This window comes from Protopterus annectens, chromosome 14.part0 (genome assembly GCF_019279795.1).
Source record: "Protopterus annectens isolate FY-2018-M chromosome 14.part0, PAN1.0, whole genome shotgun sequence".
Lineage (NCBI taxonomy): Eukaryota > Metazoa > Chordata > Ceratodontiformes > Protopteridae > Protopterus > Protopterus annectens.
Window position 1 is genome coordinate 595598599 of NC_056748.1, and position 17859 is coordinate 595616457.

At 33.9% G+C, this 17859-nt stretch overlaps 1 pseudogene; it reads right to left on the minus strand.

The window, feature by feature from the left end:
- Positions 1-5512: 5512 nt before the first annotated feature.
- LOC122788801 lies at positions 5513-7998 on the minus strand (annotated as a pseudogene).
- Between the last annotated feature and the right edge of the window lie 9861 nt (positions 7999-17859).

Genomic DNA, 17859 nt, shown 5'->3' on the forward strand with positions numbered 1-17859 from the left:
TTGATTATGGAAGGCAGAGAAGATGGAGATTCATTACGGTCTGCCCATGAAGCATATGCTCTTGGCATAGCTGGAAAGTTGAGCATGAATATTTATTTTTTTTTTTTTGTAAAATCTAGTAAACTACTTTTAAGAGTAAATGTTCTCAATGAGTTTGTTTCAGGAAATACCAATATGGTTATAGAAAGAGTTCATCTTATAGTATTGACTCTTTAAAGTTAGGCAATGGTGTAATGTAACTTAAATGTATTTTATGGATTAATTCTGCTTTTTTTCTGTGGGAATACTTTTGTTTGTACTGATTGCAAGAAAATCTGAATAGTTCTTGGAAAAATGAGTGGTACAGAAAGAACTAAATATTGTTTATTTTGTTTAAGAATGAGTCATGAGAAACATGGGCATTGTTCATTCTTGGAGAATCCTCCCTGTGCTTTGAATGGTCAAAATAAAAGGAATATGACTTGAGAGATGAGTACAATCATCAGGATATTACACAACTGTTAGTTCTGGGCACTGGACTGAAAAAGAGTTTATGTGCAAGTTGAATAAGATAGGACAAATAATTGATCTTTAGGGTACCCCTTTATTAGCACTGTATTCATAAGACCAAATTGAAGATCTACTTACCTTACACTAGTGTTTTTATTCATAGATGAGGAACCATCTAAGGGAGATATAATTCAAATTTGAGACACTGATGTATGTTAAGTTGTGGTAGCTAATTGTAGAAAAAACTCTTGGTCAGATTTAAGAACATGGCTGGAATGACTTTTCCCGTATTAAGGCTTTTGCATTTGCATTCTGTATCCAAAGTAAGTAAAGGTATTGATGCAGCTATTTTTCAAATCAAGAAAAGAAGATGCCTCATTGAAGAAGTTCACACAATTCCTGCCTTCCCTGCACTTTACAATCCCTTATATATAGAAGGTGTTCTACATTCTCCTGTTTTGAAAATCATGCAATTTTTATTGCTGCCATAAATTGTTTTGCTCTAAGAGGAAGATGTCATGGAGTTCCAGCTCCTTGATCCTGCCATTCATGTCTGCAGTTGTAAGTTCAACAATCTTAGAAGACTTCTCTTCCATCATATCCTGGTACTCTGCTACCATTGTCCTCTGCCTGCCTACCCAAGCCTGACTTCTAGCATTAGTTTGTGGATTGTCTTTAACATGTCACCAAATTATAGCACAGGAAGGATATAAAAAAGTAATAATGAAGCAACAGATCTACATTCTCAGCCATATGGTCTAAGATGGTCAACACCATTTCAAAAATCCATCCAGTTTTACATCTGAAACTATATTAATGTCAATGCAGAAAGCTTCACCATACTTATCATCCCTGTTTATTAACAAAACAAACAAAATCTCCCCAAAGAAGAAACAGCAATATAGATTCACCTATAAAATTAGGTACCAGGAATGCCTGTAGAAGCCATGAGATCCTGATATATAGTATTACTTGTGGCTTGCATTAAGCATCTTAGTACATATAAAGTGTATGCGCAGACAGCCAGGTCATAAGTTATCTAATATTACATATAGCTAAATGTTAGTTTATTATTATTATTCATAGGAACAAAACTTGTTTAATGCAGAGAATCTTCATTCAAAACAGCCTTGTATTTACAACACAGAAAACATCACAATATTTAAATTTAAACTCGATATGTTGATGGATGACAATAAACTCATATTTGATTTAATTGGTTGCATTTTCCTTACAGATTAATTTCTTGAGTTTCCAACAAAACAGGAGAATGCCAACTGAAATAACTGTGACAAAAAAAAAATAAAAATAATAAAACTAAAGGTGGTAAATACTGAAGAATTCCTTTATACACTTGGACAGAAGTGCTTAATGACTGTTATTAAACTCTTCTGCTAGGTATTTACCACCTTCCATTTTATTATTTTCATTTCTTGAGTTTGCAAGCTAATCACCGTGAGTAATAAGTAGTAGGATAGACGCTGTGCAGAGGTAAGCAAAGTCATCATTGTTTCAGTAACTTCACAACATAAGAATCTGCAAATTTGTTAGTGTCGGTTCAGACCATAATTATCTTCTTATCCTTTTAAGTAATACCAGTTTACTCTCAGTTAGATAAAAATAAACATTAATACAGACACAGTTCGGATAAGTAAGCCAGAGGTGCCAGCTTAACTGATGGCTTCCCTTATATAATGGATGTTGTCTCCAGTTCAACACTGACTTTTTTTTATCAGAGTACTAAAACAAATACATCATGCTTTTATGTAAGATCCTAACGAGTCATACACAGATCCATTAATCATGCTTTTATGTAAGATCCTAACGAGTCATACACAGATCCATTATTTTCACAATAGTGGGAGTAGACATAAACCACCTATCAAATCCCAAGAGCACCTACCTGTGCTTACTTTACTGTAATAACACTGTTAAAGTATTATTTATAGGTTGAAATCTATCCATTATACCACATACTTCCCTGCTAAAATTGGGAGTTGATCACTATTAAGAGCCTGAAAATGGTTGCAAGATTGTTTAAGTTTGTTCTCTCAAAGGTATATATGGCTAAGCATTTTATGGTCCTAGTGATCACTTATGTAGTATATTTCTATATTCCTAAAAGTCAAGATATAATAATGTGTATATAACCTAGTAGCACTGGTTATCATTTACCTTTAGTATTGCTAAAACATATAATGCATGTTTCTGTTTTGTTAGCAACATAATCCAGCAGTACCAAGTTTCACTTGAAAAACTAATGAAAATAGTTGCTACTTAAAAAAGTTAAGCAGTGTTCTTAAGTAAGATTTGGAGACAATGTTCCCCAAGCAGGACATAGATAATGCAGGCATCTTTTAGGGTCCTACAAGGCTGAAGCAAATAACATTCTTTATTTGTTGATGATGTTTATATCCAAAAGAAGTCCACTTCAGCCAGAGCTCCATGTATGCTAAGGATATCCTCATTGACTCAACATTGCAACACATTTTAATTCTTTTACTTATAACTTGAAAGTAAACTAACTCAAGTAATTTTGCTTAGTTTGTGGAACAGAAAAGGTCAAGTATAATTTTTTATTTGGAAGTCATTGTTAGCAGAGTTTTACATAGTAATGCGTGAAATGCATTAGCAGTAGTGAAAACAAGTTCAGAACTGATGCACAGGCTGTTGTATTCTTTGTTGGGGGAAAAGAAAGTTCATTTCCAGATATAAAACTAAATATTTTTTTCAAGTAGCACAGAGTGCCATATTAAAGGAAAACTCCACCCCAGAACTAAAAAAAAAATGTTTTCACTCTATCTTTGTTTCCTGACCTATTTTAACACATGGAATCACTCTAAGTGCTTTTTTTGTAATTTTAGCCTATTTTCCACAACATGGCTACGAATGGGGCTTGATGAATCAACATGATCTTGTACTCTTTCCACCCTTTCTCTTTCCCATAATACTTTGTATGACTCATGACAGAAATAAGGAAGTAACGTTGAATTCCCAGGCCATTGACATATAATGAGATTTCAGAGGATCATTGTTATTTTCTTTACCTTCTGTAAAAGAACTGCTTCTTTTCTGTCTCTAATCACCCTCATTTATGTTTGGCTCAGATGTTCTTTTACCCTATACTTAGAAGTTATCCAGTTACAGCCAGAAAAGTAACTAAACTGCAGGTCTTTGTTCAGTATTTTCTTTTGTAGTTCAAGACGAATTGAGAGTCCCTTCCCCCACACTACTGCAGAGGTGTTAAAACTGTCACTGCAGTGAGACACCCTTGCAGAATCAATTCCTCAGACTACAAAAGAAAACCCTGAACAAAGGTCTGAAATTTAGTTACTTTTCTGGCTGTAGCTGAATAACTTCTAAGTATAGTGTAAAACAAGGTCTGAGCCAAACATAAATGAGGATGATTAGAGATAGAAAAGAAGCAGTCATTTTACAGAAGGTAAAGAAAATAACAGTGACCCTCCCAAATCCCAGTCCTTTTACAGAAGGTAAAGAAAATAACAGTGACCCTCCCAAATCCCATTGTATTTGATTGGCATGGGAATTCAAAGTTACTTCCTTATGTCTGGCATGAGTCATACAAAGTATTATGGGAAAGAGAAAGGGCTGAGGGAGAACAAGATCACATTGATACATCAAGCCCCATTGGTAGCCATGTTGTAGAAAACAGGCTAAAATTACAAATAAAGCACTTATAATGATTTTGAGGTTTTAAAATAGGTGAGGGAACAAAGATAGAGTGAAAAAAATGTTTTCTTTATTTCTAGAGTGGAGTTTTCCTTTAAGAGAAGGGAAACGGGAAGAAGGCAGGAACTAGCTATAATGAAAAACATTTGTGAGAGACTGAAAAATAATCTAAACAAAGGAAAAAAAAACACAAATTATGACATTGCAAGCAAATATTTATTGTTGGTACATAAAAAGGAAAATATAGCAATTAATTTTAGTCTTATTGTTGAAAGTGTTATAGTAAAATTATCTGTATGTATTGACTGAACTCATTCATATATTGTAACATTTGTTTTCTTCTTTAGTTTGCATTTTCTTTCATTCTTATTACTTTAGGTTTTATCTCTGCATTTTAATATAACAGAGTCAATTTTATTTAACTTCAAACAAAATAATTAAAAAATTAAATTTTCATACATGCCACTAAAATATTTAAATATAATATGTAAATGTCAGCAGGCATTATCTAATGATATTGCAGTACTTATCAGAATACTGTAGTTTTGCGTATATGTAAAATATGACGAGGCATATAACAAATTTTGTTGCTATTCATTTTTAAAGCATGATAACTTTGTAAAATGACACTACTGCATTCAGTAAACCATCAGAAGATAGAACATTTATCATAGAAATGCATATATGAAAAACAGATTTTACAACAGATATAAACTGCTCATATGCGGTGGCAATTGGAGATACTAGTTCCTTTACTTAACAAAGCTAGTAGTAGCAAAGAAAAAGGTAAAATGATGAAAGTGATAGAAGCAAAAAGGTAGTGATTTAACAATATAAAGTTTTTAACTTTATGAGTAATATACACGAGACAAGCAAAACATTGCAATTGGAAAGGGTTGCAAAACATAGGGAATTAATAAAATAGAAGACCATAACTACATAAACTATCAAAGCAAATTATAACATAAGTTTTTATACTGAAAATCCACTTCCATGGAAAGTGATTTTTAAGTAGTAGTCACTCACACTGTTCAAAGATGTTCCTTAATTACTTATAGAATGGTATAACATTGAGACAGTTTTGTAAAGCACAAACTCTCAAATCACTTACTTATGACTACATTTCTTCAATAAGTGCACGACAATTAGTATTTCCCTTTTCCTATTGTGTTACGATCATGGAAATGATTATAAAATTTAGCAGTGGACATACGCTGTGCATTTACAATGTTGGTGTGTGTGTGTGTGTGTGTGTCTGTGTGTGTGTGTGTGTGTGTGTGTGTGTGTGTGTGTGTGTGTGTGTGTGTGTGTGTGTGTGTGTGGGGAGGGTTACTTGTCCATGCATAAAACATTATTTTTGCGCTTTAATCAGTTCATGATCATTTAATCATAACTGACTGCGTTCAAAAGGAAATAATACTTTTTTTGTTCCAGACCTCCACACAACCAAATCTATCTACAGTGCTAGTGGATAAAGTATAGAAGACAGATTGTGCATCACACAAATAACCAGGTAGAAACAGGTTGTATGAAATGAGAAATAAAACAGCATTTCTCATTTGAGTGGAAGGTGAGGCTGGTTTAGATACGAATTAGACCCCTAATGAGCAAGAAACACAGTTATAGTTGAAAAAAACGGATGAATGAGTAGATGTATGCATATCACAAAACTATGCTAATTGCATGATGCTAAGTTTCCAGTGTACACTGAAACCTGTTATCAACGTCAGTAGTGCAACGGTTACAGAATAACAAATATCAATTATTGTTTCTTGTTTCCTGCTATCAAATTCAAAACTCTGAGCATTACTGTTTCTTTTTGAAGAGATTGCATCCACTTAATGAAAGGTCCATGCCAAGCAAAATAGGATATCAAATGAGAAAAGATGTCCTGATTGTAATTGGAACTTATCAGGGCCACAAAAAAAGTAAATAAATAAAAATAATGGAAGTAGGAGGTCAGTTTCCTGAGCACTGCTTATCAACATGCTGCTTAGTTTACAAGGTATTGTGTTTAACTTCATGAGAAACAGAATGATGATGCAAACGGTATGTAGCTGGAATGATGCAGAGTTTTTTTATATGCTTGCTGAATTAAAATTACTATTAGTTTACAAGCGAGAGGTATCAGTCTGAATGATTCATATGCAACTGCAGTATCTGAGTTATATTTAATTCTTATACAAAGGCCGTCACTGGTATAGTAGAATGTTTTTTTTTCATTTCTGGACTTTGACCATGCACAATTATCATAATATTTTTCTGTTATCTGTTTTTGTAATATTAATGGGCTACATACATCTAAATGAAAATGTTATGTTTTAAACTATCAGACATTTGCTAATTTTTAGATATCTGACACTACTGAATAATGACTATACTTTCCACTACCTGTCTAGGTGGACAACTGAAGTTCAGAGACAGCATCTAGATATTCTTCATTGTCAGGATCATACTGCAGGGCTTTTCTATAGCATTCAGTAGCTTCTAATGTTTTTTCATTTTGAAGGTGAACAAATCCATGAATACCATGAGCTGAGCTATCGCAGGAATTTATGGATAACCTACTGTCAGCAATTTCTATGAGGTATCTGCAACACATATCTCTTGATCTTGAGGGATTTTTGATTTTACAACCTTTTTTGAAATACACAACAGCATTTGATTCTAATTTTTTGTTTTCTAGTAGAAACAGTCCATACTGTGCATGTATGTCCTGAAGGTTTTCAGGTGTGCGGCTAGGTATATCATACAATTTCTTAAAACATGCTTCTACTTTTTCATAGTTTTGAGTTTCTTTATACAAAGTTGCCAAATCCAGCAGTGCATAGAGAAAATGTGGATTAAGTTTCACTGCTTTTTTAAAATGATAAATGCTTTTTCTATCTAAACTACTTATTTTTAAGGGGTTATAGCATTTCTTATTTTTGTAACTCATATTTGTCTTTTTTGTTTTGTAACTCAAACCTAATTGATGGTGTAGGAATGCAGAATTTGGTGTCTTTTCTAATGCTTTTTCTAACAACTCAATAGACCTATCCAGAGATCCATACTTTCTAAAAAAACTTAGCTGCATAACGTATAACATGTGGAACATCTGGAGATTTCTGCAATGCTTGCTCAATATATTCAACCCCTTCTGTTTGTTTCCTAAAATCCTGAAGTTTCAAGCCAAGCAACACCATGCATAATGTATCATTTGGATTTATGGCTAATGCCCGTCTGAGCTGTGATAAGGATTTACTGTCTTCAAGTTTAGATTTTACATATAAAGGAGTTTCAAGGCGGTACAAAGCTACTGCATACCCAGAATTGCACTCTGGGTCATTGGGATTTTCTTTGAGAGCTTTTTCAAAACACTCTGCTGCTTTTACATAGTATCTTTTACAGAATGTAAGTAATGTCCAGCCTTTTTCCACATATACCTCAACAACCGGAACTGTATACGGGGAAGGACTCCCTAATGTTTTACAAATATTCTGCACCTTTTGTACATAGGTATGAGATTCGTCTGTTCTGTTCATGTAGTAGCACACCCATGCAAAGTTGCCCAGAGTAACAATACTATGCTGGTCTATGTCATTGACATAATGTTTCACTATGCTCTCTTCAGCTTTCCGTAAATATGTAAGGGCTTCTTCATAATTATCTTTCAAGTGACTTGCATAAGCCAGACAGTTGTAACAATGGTATACAGACTTCACTTGTGCAAAGCTTATTTCATCATGCATCCTTTCCATATAATCATCAACATCAATGAGTTCACTTTTCAGATCCCATGTAAAATGACACTCCAACTGCATCAGGGATTCCTGCCAATTGGCCCTGCAAAACAAGATCAAATACACATTTTAGTCTGCAGTAAAATATCATTTTAAAAATTCTTGCATTTATGTATTTGTTTCTTAGCTAAGTAAGTGAAGGGGCAATAGTAAGTACTATATGCTTATGCATTTTGGAGCATCCAGTCAGGCAATTAGTTTTTGGGAAGTAGGAGAAAACTGGCATATCTAAAAATTAACACAGACAGTAGAACGTGCAATATCCATGCAAAGTGGTTACAGGTCTCTGAAACTGAGATTTATTTCATTTGTTGGTGTGACAGCTTCACCTCAGTTTTTACATAGATCACTTATGCAGATCATGATCAGAGTCAAGTCAGGTATAGTTTCTTGCTGGACTACAGACTCTACATGGGTGAGGTTAGAGGAGACATACATACCACCCACCCTTTAAGTATATCATTGGGTCTATATTAGCGAATGCAATGAATTGCGAATGCTATATAATCGACCCACAATCTCTGAAAACCCAGAATGTTGAACACATGGATCAGCAATTCTTTTTCCCCAGGGGAAAAAAATCGCTTATCCGTTAAAAAAAAATCCAAACACAAAATAAAGTGGGGGCCTTCGCCCCCACACCCCCCCAATGTGGGGGTTGTGCCCCCTACTAAAATATACCAACACCGAGATCGCACCACAGTGGAGGAAATGGCAAAGTCTCAAAAATGGGCCAGTGATTTTTTTTTCCCCTAGGAAAAAAATTGCTGTTCCGTGCTTTCAGTATTTTGTCATTTTGCGTAATGATGTTTGACTAAACAGTGTTCGCAGTTCATTGTGTTTGCTAATATAATAGGGACCCTAATCATTGATGCAGTTTCACATCCAAATTCATATAAGTAATCACTGTGTTACTTGCTGTTTGGGGGAGAAATCACATTTTTGGTAAATTTGAGATTGGGGACTGTTGTGGGTTGAGTTTGACAATCAACCTTTCATGCATGGTTCATTAAATTTATTGGTATATTGTCCGATGTTTGATCTTGCCTTATTACATGCTGGTAATCAATTTTAGTGAAACACGAGAGCAAGAGAGAATAGAAATAAGGTAGTGTTTTTTAATCAGATTTATGCCCTGATTTGATCTTGTGAAGTGAAGTATAATTCAGGCAATGTAGTATATAAAGGAGCTATCCATTTTCTTAGGAATATATATATATATATATATATATATATATATATATATATATATATATATATATATATATATATAAAAAACAATCCTTGACTGTCTTCCAGTTCATGGTAATCCATCATGTTACCATGAAATGCAGCAACCACTCAATACGTGTTCTTCAACAATATTTTAATATAGACATAAGCCTCGATTCATGAAGGTACTGCAGCATGTACATTTCTGTGTATACGTTCTGATATCTTTTTATGATTCACCAACCACCCTAACATGGTGCTACATTGTTCTCTAACATAAAGACATGGAGCACCACATATGGTTGGCCCTGCAGCTATGCTGAATGCTAATGAGGCAGTCTGGATGAAAAGCATATGCTAATTAGGAAAGCATCTACATGCAGAGCAATTCAACAAATCACTTGGCAGTGTAGATTAGCATGGCCATCTCTACCACATCAAGGTATTGAACCTGAAAAGGCCATGTTCAGCTACCTGCAATGAACATGGTTTGGGGATGTGGAGGGCAAGGGAGACACAAGATTCCAGGAAGAACAGATAAGTGAAATGCTTTAATTCCACTGGCATCACTATAGGGATCAGGGGTGAGGGGAACCAGTAGCCACCAGAGATAACAATATACTTAAGTGCCTTAATGGCTCCAGCAGCAATACAGGGATTGTGGAGTGGGGAAACCACTAGACACCAAAGATTGCTCTAAATGTAAGTGCCTTAATGGCACTAACATCAATGCAGGGATCACAGGTGGGGGTGGGGATTCACAAGACACCAGGGAATTATATTTAAGTGCCATAATGACTCCAGCAATAGTACAGGAATAAGGAGGTAGGGGAATTCACCAGTCTCCAGGGCAGTGCCATAATGGTACTTACAGTATTACAGCTATCAGGGAGGTGAGGGACATAGTAGCCATCAGGGCATGCTCAATACATACCTTAATGGCATGTCAACTATTATAGGGTTGGAGTGAACCACAGCAGGGCAGACATTTCAATATCTACTCAATATCTATTTTCTGCTGATTCGATATGAAAGAAAGTAGGCTTTTATATGCTTGATATTAGGTAATATTTAATGTGATCTTAATTTAACTGTCATGTTTTCATTAACCGTTATATCATTACAATTCTATGCATACTCATAAACTATGTATGTACATTTACTATTCTATGTGTTTATTTGTTTTTGATTAACTCATTTCATTACTAGTCTATATGTGAATTTACATTTATTAAGTAAATCTTGTTTAACTGCCTCTTCTAATTCTGCAAAATGGAGCATTTCTCCCCGGGCCTCCATTAAAAATGCGACTTGTGCCCAGTTGGACTTTCCTGGTAACAAAAGCAATAAATAATTCAGATACAGGTGTGAGGACTTCAGTGTGTGAGTATGTGTGTGTATTAGATATAAATATGCACACACACACACACACACACACACATATATATATATATATATATATATATATATATATATATATAGATATACATATATATATATATATATATATATATATATATATATATATATATATTTATGCGTGTGTGTGTGTGTATGTACATACACATATTTGCACATTTTTATATGTTTTTCAGTCCTGCTGCCTGATGGTCTTTAGCCCTTTTCTTGCAATTAATTGGTCCACTCATTCCTCACAGGGTGAGAGCCATTCTTGCCCTTTGTTCCCTGTGAGATAAGAGCAAATTGCAGGGGCCATTATACATGCAGCCATTAGGAATTGTTTTTGCTTTTGGGCCATTTCCCTAACCCTTGGGTTCTAACATGGACATTCACATCACTGCTGTGGCCTGCCTGCTGCTCCAACACACACATAAAAATGTGTAAAATTAAAAATCAACTGCATGCAGAAAAATGAAACACTAAGGGACAGATTCATGAATGCCTACACTAAGTGTAAACAATCTTTATTCAAGAAAATTATTACCGCATCTTTATGATGTCTATTACTTAGAAAGGTTTTACTAAGGGTAGACATAGTCTGCACTTTGTGGTAACCTTCATGAATCCCCCTCGATATTTAAGGACTCAAGACAATCAGTTGGAAAACTAAAATTAAGATGAAGAAAGTGGGAGTTATGCTTGTATTGTCTGTTCACTCAGAATGGTGTACATTTAGTGCAGGAAATCATGAATCTGGCTCTCACTTTTGTTTTGCTAACATGAGCTCACTAGCATTAAGCATTTTCATCTTATTTAATTCACAAAGATATCATCAGATTGACATGGATTGAATTAATAGACACAGTTAATTTTTTTTTCATGTATTCACAAGATAATATGAACCATACCATTTTCTATAACAACCAATAGAAATAAAACAATGATTTTGTTTTTATTTTCCATTTAAACTTTTCAGTTTAACTACTGATTTGAAATTTACAGAGCATTCAACCCCCCCAAAAGAATACTCATCTAGTAAAACCTATCACACTTTCTTTTACTTCTCTGTCTGCCCCTACCATAGATTTTCCAAAACATGATCCAATACATAAAACATTAAAAAAAATCTGGACACTTAACTCTTTGTTTACATCCAGCATTTAATATATTCTTAATCTTAATAGCATACCTCTATTCATATATCTACTTCTGAATTTTCTTTTTACACATGTTAATACAATGATCATTCTCAGAATTTTAAAATAAATATACATGTACTTCATAACATACATTTAAAAGCCAGTTTTCTTCATACTTGCTTTTTATTTTTTATGCCATGATTAGGTTTGTCAAAATAGTATTTTACATTTCTGTCCTTTTTATTAATAAACATTGGCTCATCATCTACTTTATACAATACTATAGGGGTGGCTTGAAAAAGTCTCTAGTTATTTTGACTATCTTTAATGCGACAGCTATCACTGTTGTTTGTCACTTTGTACCATTGGTCTCCCTCTGTTTATTTTCTACAAAACTTGAAACTTGATTGCCACTAATATTCATTAATCAATCAATAACATTAGCTGGCTGTCCTCTTTTTACAAACCTTTCTTCTAAAGACTCATGTAATAAATCTTTTATGACATTATTGACAGTTAACGTATGCATTTTATAGCATTCTCTGTGATATTTTAAATATCCTAAGTTGATACTATTAAAATGTATTAAACTATTAGTACTCATATTTTTATAAGTTATTATAATAATGCTTGAATTAATAATATCCTTCCCTTTCTCCCATAAATTGATACCTTAGTAAAAAAAAACATTTTTCAACAAATAAATTTGTTCCAAAAGCAAAGTTACAAATTACCATAATTGGGATAATCATGGCCCCAATAGTCACTCTCTGTGTTTGTTGATAACAGGAATTCTTAAACATAAAGCATTAATTAGCACATAATCAATAAAATCAATTAAAATTGTCTTATGCACTGGATTGTATTATTTAAAATCCAAGGGAGAGATAGAGAAGTACTTATGGAAGTAAAATAATTTCAGTGGCAAGTTTTTCGAGTTTGAATGGTGGTGTAAATTGTAATAGTTAAACAGAAAAGTTTAAATGAATTTATAATAAAAATAAAGTAACCATTTGAAACGTTGGGACCTACCAGAGAAAGTTCTGAAGTACAGAGGCAGAATGGCTGACAAATAGACTTTCACACATTAAGTTCAAGATGGCCATTTCTCAGGTATTCCCTTTTCACTAAAGTATTGTGATCTCATAGTTGGAATATAAAAGTTTGGGGGTTCAAGGGGGTTGACCCTGAAAAACTGAAGTTTAAAGGAGAAGAATGCTCTTTGAGATTTGCTCTTTTCCTGAGCTTTTTGTCTTTTTTTTAGGAATGGTCAGCATTTGGTAATTCAAGTGCCAACATTTCAATAGGGAGCCTAAAAACAAGTTAATTGTTTCATTTGTGGTATTGTTATAGAAAAGGAAATGGTCCAGATTATCACATGAATACACCGAAAAACAATATTTACATTTGTCTGTTAATTGTCACTTTCAATCTGATGAAGCATTTGTGAATGAAATAAGATGCAAGTGCTTACTGTGAATGAACCTGCATTTGTAAAAAAAAAATTGTGTGTAATTTCTCTGCATTCATTTGATTTTCTATTTTAATTTTGCAGTACTGTTTCAATTATTCCAGTAATTTTCCACATTTTGTACTGTGACATGCATATCTATGTTGGCAAACTTTCACCAGTTTAAAAGAATCAGACCTGCTTAACTCAGTCAATATACTTTTACAACCCTTAAGCCTCTGGTTGCAAGGGAGCAAATTACCTGAAAGAAAAAACGTCACCATCCCAGCAGGAAAGGTCTTTTGGCACCAGCCACTCACTCCCACCCTTCTCCATTTGGTTCTTTTGTGATCTAGATATGATATTTAAATTCAGATTATGTGGGTCCCAGTCCCAGTTTTGTCTCTCTGAATTAAAGAACAAGACAGACATTATCATAGCTGTACTTAGAAATGCATGCATAGCGTCTGGAAAATAACATTCCTGACTACTGGAAAGGTCAGTTTGTATTCTATTTCCCTCTTATATTCCCTGCTACTAGTGGAGTTAGCAGTAAAAATACTATAGGGTAGTGTAAGAAACAGAGTAATAGGCTTGGTAGTAAAGGTAACAGTGGGGATACTATAGTATAAGAAGTAGAGTGAAGTGAAATGTGAAGAGATAACACAAATGTAAAACTTAAAAATCAAACCACTAAACCAGTAAACTTGGAAAAATCTGTCCAACAACATCAAGGAAGCACTGACACCAAAAACTAACGCTTTCATTCACTTTATTTGTCGTGAACTTCTTCAGAAAACTCAAACTCCACCCTCACAAGCATTTATATAACAAAATACCCTATCACATGATGAATGATGTCATAAAAGCAATAAACTTTTGGTTACAAATGTATAAAAAATACATATAAATGTACTACTTTAAAAAAAAAAAAAAAAAAATATATATATATATATATATATATATGTAAAAGACTACATTATTTAAATGTCAATGCTTAATCTGCAAGAAACACTTAATGTTTATAGTGTCATTCAAACCAGGTGCACTATCTGCCCTAAGATGAATTTGCCAGAGGGATTCTTTACATTCTAAAAGTGTCTTACAATCAACCATAAATACCTTTTGACCAACACTATCTATAACAGAAAAAGTAAATTTCTTAAAGTCAACACATGCAATGGAATGTCTAGCTAGAGCGTTGGTTTGTTCTTTCTTCCTAATGGCTAAAAGATGTTCACAATTTCTTCTTTTAAAACATCTAGTTGTCATTCCAACATAATAACTAGGACATGAGAGACACTGTGTGTTTGAGTTTTCTGAAGAAGTTCATGACAAATAAAGTGAATGAAAGTGCTAGGTTTGGTGTCCATGCTTTCTTGGTGTTGTTGGACAGAATTTTTTCAAGTTTACTGGAAATGTGAAAAGATACTTTTAGTAAATGTTACTCTATACAATAGATACTATAGAAGATGGGAAGTGAGGTTAAATATGAAGGTAAGTTATATATCTATCCTGGTGTTCAACATGAGTAAAGCCACATATTGGATAAGTAGTCTTTTAAAGGCAGTTTGAATGATTGAAAAGAAGGCTCAGGATAGTATAACAAGTTTTTGTGATACAGCTAGAATACAGACAGTAGCCTATAGATTTGGATGATTTCTGGACAGTGAGTTGCGTTTGGTCATTAGATCATATTGACCACTTGGGGGAGTATATTTATAGGGTTGCATTTAGGGCAGGGCAAACAGCAGGGAAATTAGTTGTTTTGTATGTAAGAACGACTGTGTATTTTAAGCAGTGGGGTAGTTCAAGCCAGTTATGAGTATTTAGTACAGTATAGTGATGGTTTTGGTAATAAGTATTGGTGCAAATTTGGCAACTTTATTATAGCATTGTTCAAGTTTTTGTATAGGTGAGGACTGGAGGTCTGTGAGGATGGGAGAGCAATAGAGAAGGGAAGGCAGGAGATAATTATTGGCTAAGGTGATTCTAGATGCAGGAGTAAGGAAGTTTCTGGATCTATAGAGCAAACCTTGTTTTTGATCAGTTTTCGTAATGGCATTTTGTATATGGAAATCGAATCTGAGGTTGTCATCTGTCATCATACCTAAGAGTTAAGCGTGAAGGCCAGTTCATTATTGTTACTATTAAGATAATTATTTCTCATGAGACAGATATTTGGGGAAGAAAAGTAATGATATGGTCTTTTTGCGGTTAAGTTTCAGTTTAGATTTGTGTAGCCATTTTTTAGTAGCAGTGAAAGATTCAGAGAAATTTGTTGAAGATGTTCCTGGTCATAGTTGAACATATAGGTGTCAAATCATCAGCATACACATGACAGAAGCATGTTGTGTGCATGTATGGAGTGAGTTAGTAAGAATATTAGAGGAGAGGACCAATGATCGATCCTTGTGGGACATCAGTATTTTACAGGGAGGTAGGGTGATTGTGTGGACTAACATATCACTGATTGGTGTCTGATGTTGCGGTAGCCTTTTAATCAATTTAGAGTAGCTGGTGTTAAGCCAAATGAGGACATCTGTGTGAAGAGTTTAGTATGACAGGCTGTATACAAGGCCTTTGATAGGTCAAGAAATAGAACTGAAAAAGACCAGCAATAGACTCCAAGGAAGCAACCAGCTTACAAAAAATACCACGAGTTTACCTAGGTTTCGTCTTTAATCAGACTTCTTCAGAACACAACTGATACAAGCAGTAAAAACCAACCTTTTATACATACTTAAAGATGACATCATCAGATGATCAATTAATCAATTAAATAATTATTATGAAGGCCAGCATTCAAAATAAAAGCAGCAATACAAACATTACTAAAAAGACTGTATACAAATGCATAAATTAGAAGCAGCCCAAAAGGAAACATCTAACACAGAAACAGACATCTAATCATTAAAAAATAATATAAAAAATAAACATTAGAAACTTGAATGAACATCCCAATGAATCAGCTATTACATAATCATGTGCTTTGAATATTGTAGTTGTTACCCCTTGATAACATTCAAACTAAAATATTCTTTAATCTTAAAATGGGCATAATGCTAATGCAATCATTAATGCCTGGAAATTCCAGTGCATTAAGTTTCAGCTGCCATTTCATCTCACATATATCTAAGTGAACCTCCAGCTTTTTTCCATGATTGTCTACCAATATCTGTTGAATAACACTAAATTTGAAAGTGTGCCCACTGTTGGTATCCATATGCCTATACAAAGCGTTCGTCTTTTTCTTCAATCTAATATCTGACTGATGCTCAATAGTGGGCACACTTTCAAATTTAGTGTTATTCAACAGATATTGGTAGACAATCATGGGAAAAAGCTGGAGGTTCACTTAGATATATGTGAGATGAAATGGCAGCTGAAACTTAATGCACTGGAATTTCCAGGCATTAATGACTGCATTAGCATTATGCCCATTTTAAGATTAAAGAATATTTTAGGTTGAATGTTATCAAGGGGTAATAATTACAATATTTAAAGCACATGATTATGTAATAGCTGATTCATTGGGATGTTCATTCAAGTTTCTAATGTTTATTTTTTATTTTTTATATTATTTTTTAATGATTAGATGTCTGTTTCTGTGTTAGACGTTTCCTTATGGGCTGCTTCTAACTTATGTAATTGTATACAGTCTTTTTAGTAATGTTTGTATTGCTGCTTTTATTTTGAATGCTGGCCTTCATAATAATTATTTAATTGATTAATTGATCATCTGATGATGTCATCTTTAAGTATGTATAAAAGGTTGGTTTTTACTGCTTGTATCAGTTGTGTTCTGAAGAAGTCTGATTAAAGACGAAACCTAGGTAAACTCGTGGTATTTTTTGTAAGCTGGTTGCTTCCTTGGAGTCTATTGCTGGTCTTTTTCAGTTCTGGTTGCCTTTATCAGTATGGAGGTCAAGAAATTGGGCAGACAATAATTTCCCTCTACCCCTAGCTTTGTTACCTGTCGCAGTAAATGCTAGCAGAGCTGTAATGGTACTCTGGGAAGACCAAAAACCATACTGTGTAGGAGTTAGAACTTGTTCCTGACTGAGATAATTTACCAGCTGTTTTTGGATGCACTCTTTCAATATTTTTGAAAGAGGGAAAAGGATTGTTATTAGTTTACAATTTGTCATATCTGTTATATTTCCGCCTTTGTGGAGGGGTTAATATGTGATTTATTTCTAAAGACTGGTGAAGTATGATTACTGTATGTGTCTGTTTTATTAGAATGGATTTGGGATAGGCTATGATATTTGCTGCCATTTTAAGAAATCTGCCAGCTAAGTTATTTGGAGATATAGGGCAGTTTTTTTTAGTTTGCTTAAGAGATGTGTTATAGTAACTGTAGGCACTGGTTGTAAGCTGAGCAAAGATGTAGCTTGTGGCTGTTGTGAGAAATATGGATTGGTAAGACTGAAATCCTTTGTAATAAATGCTATGCTGTCTATATGGTAAGTATTGGACTGTATAGCAATGTCTAGTGATGGACTGTTTGGGAATGGGTTGGGATTGTATTTTTGTCCTGGTTCCATTATTTCTCTAATAGCTAGCTGATCAGAACTCCTTTTGATCAGTTTTGCTACTATTCTAGAATTTATTGTGGTATTTTTTTATTAGAGACTTTTTTGTCTGATTGCAAAGGTGTTGGAGGTTTTGTGGAGTTTGTTTCTTTGTCTGC